At 50.0% G+C, this 6,741-nt stretch overlaps 1 protein-coding gene across 1 annotated transcript in view; it reads left to right on the forward strand.

The window, feature by feature from the left end:
- CBX6 (chromobox homolog 6) overlaps nucleotides 1–6,741 on the forward strand; it is a gene marked incomplete at its 5' end in the record, with an annotated part of 9,188 nt that overhangs the window by 279 nt on the left and 2,168 nt on the right.

Here is a 6,741-nt window from a genome sequence, read left to right on the forward strand (position 1 = left end):
AGGACGGTCGGCACACGCGGATGTGCACGGTGAGGCTGCAATCTCTTTTTCCAATATCCTCTCCCTCTTTACGGCCTTCTGCTGCCGCAGTGGAGAGCTAACAAGCCCCGCTCCCTCTTCCTTTCGCAGCCGATTCCATCCAGCCCGTGCTCTGCAACTTAGCAGCACGCTGAGCAATTGGGCAGCTGTGGCAGGAATCCCGCTGCCACTTGCGCTCCTCCATTTGTGTTTCAGGATGTAGGTGCTCCATGGGAGTTTCATGAAGGGGTTACGTTTTGATCTGTAAACTGCAGGCTTGTTTTTTCCCCTTTTTTGGGGGGGGGGGGGTGGAGGGAAGGAGGAGTGTTTCACCTCCGTGTGGGATAGTAGCTGAAGTTTCCAGTTCCCCTCTGACAGACCCAGCACCTCTGCAAGAAGGTGTTGTCATAGCATCTCTGCTTGCTAGCAGTGAAGAATAAGGAAGGTAGTCCTAGTGCAGGCCTCCCCCCTGTTTAAAAAAAAAAACTTTTTTAATTAAGAAATCTGGTAGCTGCGTGACCACCATGTGAGCCCTGCGGGTTTATTAGTTTACAGACAAAACTCCTTGCTTTGCTCCGCTCCCCTCTTCCCCTCCTTCCTCTTTGACTATCAATCTCAGACTTCAAATGAATGTAGAAACAACGTACCTCTGTACGATTAAGACAGATGAGCGAGTTCACAGCTTCCCCGGTTTTGATCCGGTACAAAGCCCTGGAATAGCCAGGGTGGACCCTGTGGTAAGGCATTGCTATCACTATGTCATCCTGTGGCTTTGGGCAAATCATTTAGCCTTTGTGCATGTTTTCCAATCTGTGAAACAGGTTAATACTTTCCTTTGCCCGACAGCGGTAGGAGCTTTACTCAAGTCAGCACAGAACTTTTAACTGTATGAGCACCGGAAAGAGCGGTGAAGGGTAGGGTATCACCTCTCCTCTGCTTTAAGAGGACATAACGAAGCACACAGAAGAAATGCAGAAACAGGTGTATTCTGAGTAAAACCCAGGGGACTGTGGTAATCCTCAAGAAGTCCTGCTGATGGAACTGTCCTTTTCCCTCATTGCCTGTTTTTTTGCGAACAGTTTTCTGTATCTGCAGACTGAGGACTACAAACATAACTGATGTGTACCACCTCTTACTCTTTATTCAAGGAAACTAGACTAGTTGGTTTTTCTCTTTCTGGCAGTCATGCATTAAATGAAACCCTTGTGTTTAGGTTTCCAACAATGCAGAGGAACGCTTAAAGGGAAACCACCAGCTTAAAATAGTTCTCTGCTTGAATTAAAAAATACTGGTATTTGTAACACCTGACATTGTTCAGAGTTGGTAGAGAAGTGTTTATGCTGTGCTTTTAACTGTAACTTGTAACTGTGCAATCGGTTTCTTTTCTTTTTGATTCTGAATGTGATACGGCAAAATCCATTGCCAGTTTTTCACTCGCTTAAAAAAACCAAAACCACCCCCCAAACTCAAAAATAAAATCCACTCATTCCTCCTCTTCTCCCCTTGCCCTTTAAGTCCCCCCCCAAACTTGGAACCTGAATTACTCAACAGCATCCTTTGAATCACGTCCCTGACACGTTTCTGTGGCACATCCTCCTGCCAGCTTCTCAAACGCTACTGAAAACCTGTAGGTTTGGGGAGCTGGCGTGGTACTTTGTAGAAGATGGATTGCGTTAGGGAGCGAGATGAGCTCTCCTGAAGGCTGGTGCGACGTTGTGGGAGAGGCTGGCAGGGCAGAGCGCCGCCACCGCCGCTCGGTTTGCAGCTCTGGGGAACAGAGCGGCGGTTTGCAGCTCTGGGAAACAGAGCGGGTGAAACTGTTAGCGCTTTGACTCGCTGTTTTTCTGTGACTTCGGATCCTACCCTAAAAATAACACCCCAGGCCAGGCAGCAAGAAGTAACTCTATCTCAGCTAGCCCTATCTCAACTTGTTTGAGCTCCGTTCAGGAAAACGGCTAGCAACGCCACTGCGGCTAGAAACATGACAGGAACCAGCACGATAGTTTGCGTCGTATGCATCTCTCGGTCAATTCTTCCGACCTGCCGAAGATGAGGGTTTGACCTCTGCACCGGTGCTGCAGCGGGAAGAGTGGGATTTGGTTCTGCCTCGCGCCATCGCTAGCGATGTTTTCGGTTCTTTCAGCTGCAGAAGATCTTGCCAGTGAGAATTTCGGAAGCAGGGGAAGAAATTTGATTCTTGCATCCCAGAGGGAGTCTCTGGAGTTGGCAGTTAGAACAATATTCTTTTTGATCTGTTAGCTGAACAGATTAGGCCTGGACGCAATGATGTTTAAGCAGGAGTCTGGCCTAGGACTGCTTTGGTAGACTAGTCTGCCGTCGACTTGGTGGCTTGCTAGGATTTTTCGTGTGTATCAGTGCTTAAACTTAGGCTTCTGAGGCTCCAGTAAGGCACTGAAGTAAGTGCCCTGATACGCTGCTCGGTCCCCTGGCTTGTGTGGGTGTTTTAGGTTGCAGTTGGGGCTAGGTTTATCCTGGGATTAGTTCTCAAAAGCTGCAGATAGGCACCCAGGGGGATTTGCAGAAAGCATTCCAGCAGGTTAGTGGCCCACGCCTTTGGAAAAGCTTTGAAAAGCTGCGTCTTCGGCCACCTGCTGCCTTTGTAAGCCAGGCTCCTGTTGCTGAGAGCTGTCTAACACTTGCCCTTTCGATCAGACTGCAAAGGGAAATTACAGTCCAGGCTTTGTAATATCACTATCAAGATGGCTGGTGTTGAAAGTGACCCCTGCAAACTTCAACTGCAAAGTTTTGGGCAGGAAATGGGTTTTTATCCTCTGCATACTAGGGGCAAACTTTCCCACAGCTGAGATCGAGCTTGGCGGGAGGTTGTAATTCTTGGGAGACTGCTGGTATGCTGCAAGCTTTGTGATGAGTGTATGGGAAGCGGAGTCCTTGGTCTGAAACGGGCAGCGCTGTACGTAAGGCTCTTGCTTTACTACTACTTAGGTGTCTGGCAGAAGTCGTCCCTGAGGGCAGGCCCTTCAGCTGCAGGTCAGAATGGAAGCTGGTGCGAGGTTAGAAAGAAACATAACACGTGCTGTAGTGATCTTCCTCTTTTCCCCTGCTTAGTTTGCTTTTTTTATTTTGCTTTTCCCTCGGCGCTCCGCTGTGTGGAATGCAAAACTCGCCAACTAATCTAATAAAGTCTAGCAAGTGCTATTAAGAGACAGAGCCCGGTCTGCAGGCTCAGTGGCTGGCTAGCAAGGACCCCTAGTCGGGGTGGCCGTAAATACTAAGGTGAAAAGACTGGAGGAGGTTGGTGGGAAGGAAGAAGTAAGGGAGAGGAGAGTAAAGGGGAGCCTTGGGGAGGGGGGGAAGAAGGGGCCGAGCAGTGTGGTATTCTGTCGCTTTGCCCTTCCTTGAACTCTACAGTTGGAGTAGGGTTTCTTTTGATCTCCTCCCTGTTCGTAAATTATCCCTGAGTGGTTTGAAAACAGACCGTTCCCCTTTGTCGCATTTTGTTCCCCATCCAGTAGGGAAACTTTAGTTTATGGCAGTGTTGCTTGGGAGAGCTGTGCTATGAACTGGCTTGCTGTTGCCTTGTCACTTGGAAGACTGCAGAAGAAAGGGCGATAAAAAGGCAGAATGGCAGCCAAAAAGGGGAAAGAAGAGCTCTTGCGAATGCTGTTTGGAGCAAGGTCTGTGGGAATGCAGGTGGAGAATAAGACAAAGCAGAACCAGTAATTTATGAGAGAGTAGTGCTACTATGGTGCAGCAGCGCTACTGGAAATGACTTGATTCTGAAATAATTAACTAGAAATCTGTTGCCTTACAAGGTCCTTTTTTTGTCCTTTTTTTTTTTTTCTTCCAAATTGCAGAGGTTTTGATACAAATCAGGTAAGAGAGGCTTTTCTAAGCACGTGTCCGTGTACGTGCTTGTGTGCCTCAGTGCGTTAAGGGAATGAATGAACAAATATGCTTGCTTGGGCCTCAAGGGACGTTTATTCAGAAATAGTAGGGAACAGGGGAGATAGACTAGTTCCCAGGGGCAATGAGGGAGAGCTGTACAAGCTAAATAAAGGTGATACATATCCCAAAAGAGAAGAGGGGGAAGGGAAGCAATCCTAGCAATTGGCTTGCTCTCGTGACAGAGCACTGCAGCAAGCCTCCAGAAGCTGCATCCTGATGTAGGCTGAGCTGTAAGCAGAGAGTGAATTACTTCGTAGACATGCTGAGTACCTCTTCAGCAGTGAGCAAATCCTGCAGGTGAAAACAGCAAAACCCGGAGAGGTAGTTTCCATTTGGAAAACTTCTGAGTTAAGTAGCAAACTGTGGTGACACAGCTGAAAGGATTAAACGGGTTTGTTTTTCAAAGACCTTGTTCTGATACGGCTCGTGAGTATGATCGAGTAATGGATCCGTAGCAGGGAGAAGTGCGTTTCCAACAAATAAAACTGAATGCTGAGTCTTCTCCAGACCAGAGGTAGCAAGTTACTTAATGAGTTGGAAGCAGGAGGAGGAGAGCCCAGAAAATGTGCTGTCCTCTGCAGGGAAGAGACCTGAGTTTGTAGAGTTGATGCCCGAATAAACCTGATCCTGTGGTAGGAGTATTGAGCTTCGCAAGTGAGAGGGCTCTGGGGGCTGGTCTTAGATAAAACATCTGATACGATTTTTCTTGAAACCTTACCTGGAAAAACAAGCTCAAGGTAAGCTGAATATTTACATATTGCTCTTTGGAACTAGCGTTGAAGCTGGTCACTGGGGATAGCGGTGTAGCAACCACAAGTTGGGGTCCCAGCTTACCCTCTCTCTTAATAATCTGGCCAAAGAGATCGGTGCTGCGTGTAGTCTACCTGGAGACTACTGAAACTGGAGTGTAATAAATGCAGAGAGCTGAAACATGAGTTAGAAACGGCTTCAGCCTTGAGAAGTGCCCCAGAAGTAACTGGAAATCCGGAGACATAGCAAGTAAAGGAGACCTGGTGGTTCTAGCACACTGGGCAAGTCCTAGCCACGGACCAGGGCTGTCTGCTAGCCGCTAACCAAGACAGGTCTCTTTGTCAAAACAAGGCAGGAGCTGATTAACGTGCACAGGCTGAGAAAGTAAAATCAGCAGGACTATGGAAGCAGCTGGGTAGTGACCATCCCAGCATTATCGCTTGTCATTTAACGTGGTTGATGGGAAGCTGCGCTGAGGAATTTTGGGGTGTATAAGGTGACTGCGGGTGTCTGTGACTGCTTCCCCGGGCTCGGGGGCGGACGCCTTCCTTCTCACGTGGGTGTTGGAAGGCAGCGCTGTGGGCAGGCGGCAATTAGACTCGACTCCAAGCAGAGCAGCACCGAGGGGGCAGAACTCCTGACTCCAAGGCGTGATTACAGGGTAGGGAATTAATCTAGAAGACGTGCGGTGTTTGCAGCAGGAGAGGCCCTGAAGGATGCCCGTGTCTATCTGCTGAAGCTGTGGATCAAGGATTTTTATTGGCATGTCTGTCTGTACCCTCTGCCTGGCTTCCCTGTCCTGCGTTTTGGAACGGGACATTGTGTTGCACTTTGCTCTCGGCTGAGCGGCGGTAAATTGGCGAGAAGCCCAAAGCAGAAGAGCAGCGATGCTGGAAGGGCTGGCTGTGATGGGGAAGGGAGAGGGGGCGAAGGAAGAATAAAGTTGTTAATTCAGGCTGTGCTGGTATGTAATGTCAGAAAGCAAACTGTAGCTTGTCCTGGCGTCTGCCATCTGCTTCAGAGGGACCTGTGAAGAGAGGGAGCAAACACAGCCCTAGATGCGCATCTGTCTGTGCCTGTGACCTGACGGCATCTGCGGGCTAAGTTGTGGATCATTGGGATGGGATGGGGAGTGTCGATACGTGGTGCGGGGAGTTCGTCTGGTGCTGCTCCTGTGCTCCAGCCTGTAGGTTGTTTGGGACAGGAATAGTGTCAAACTATTCCTTTGCTGAACAGTTTGAAGCGTGGAGTAATGTGTGAGGCTGAGCAAAGAGAGACTAGCTGGATACCGGGATGCTTCCTGCTAGAGCAGGACGTGTTGGGGTTCGTCTGTGCTGGGGACGCTTCCCTCTAGCTGGGTTAATGGGGAGGGTGTCTGTGCCTGCCTTGGCGGTCGTGTTACTCGTCCCTGTGTCTTTGTCCGTCGGCTCACACGAAGTCTGGAGTCCCTGGTTCAGATGAGCCTTCAGTCTGTGTTTTCACATACAGCCAGGGAAGGCGGCCTCATCATTGCAGTCCTTTTAAAGCCAGGATAGAAGTAGTACCGAAGGGCGCGATCATCCGGCGTTAGCCAGGGAGCAACAAAATGTCTTCACGTCTCTGTTCTCTGCTTGTTCAGGATCTTCGGTGGTTCCCACGGGGATCTCAGTGGGAGAAGAGGGGCACAGGGTGACAGCAAAGCTCTGGGGATGTAGGGCCAGGGCTTTGAGCTTATTGTGCAAGAGCTGCCCTGGGCCCCTCGCTTAGATCTGTTACATCCCCCTGCCTTTACACGCACGTTTATTTCTTCCCCCCCACCCGAGGCGTTTCTCTGGGAGGAGGCACAGCCTGCAGGGTGACAAAGGAGATGGTGTTGGAGCGCTTAAGCTCTTAGCTGGCAAGAAGCCATCCCCTTCTTGGCGTGGGCTGGGGGGGGAACAGGGTGGAAAAGTTGGGGAGAAAAAGCAGCTGTCTTCTTCCAGCGCTGCAGTTCTTGTTGTGCCCACGAGGGGGCGGAAGGTGCTCGCTAGATGGGCAATTTGGGGGGGGGGGGGGGGGGGGGGGGGG

The sequence above is a fragment of the Cariama cristata genome, unplaced genomic scaffold (assembly GCF_000690535.1).
Source record: "Cariama cristata isolate BGI_N322 unplaced genomic scaffold, ASM69053v1 scaffold19425, whole genome shotgun sequence".
NCBI classification, from domain to species: Eukaryota; Metazoa; Chordata; class Aves; order Cariamiformes; family Cariamidae; genus Cariama; species Cariama cristata.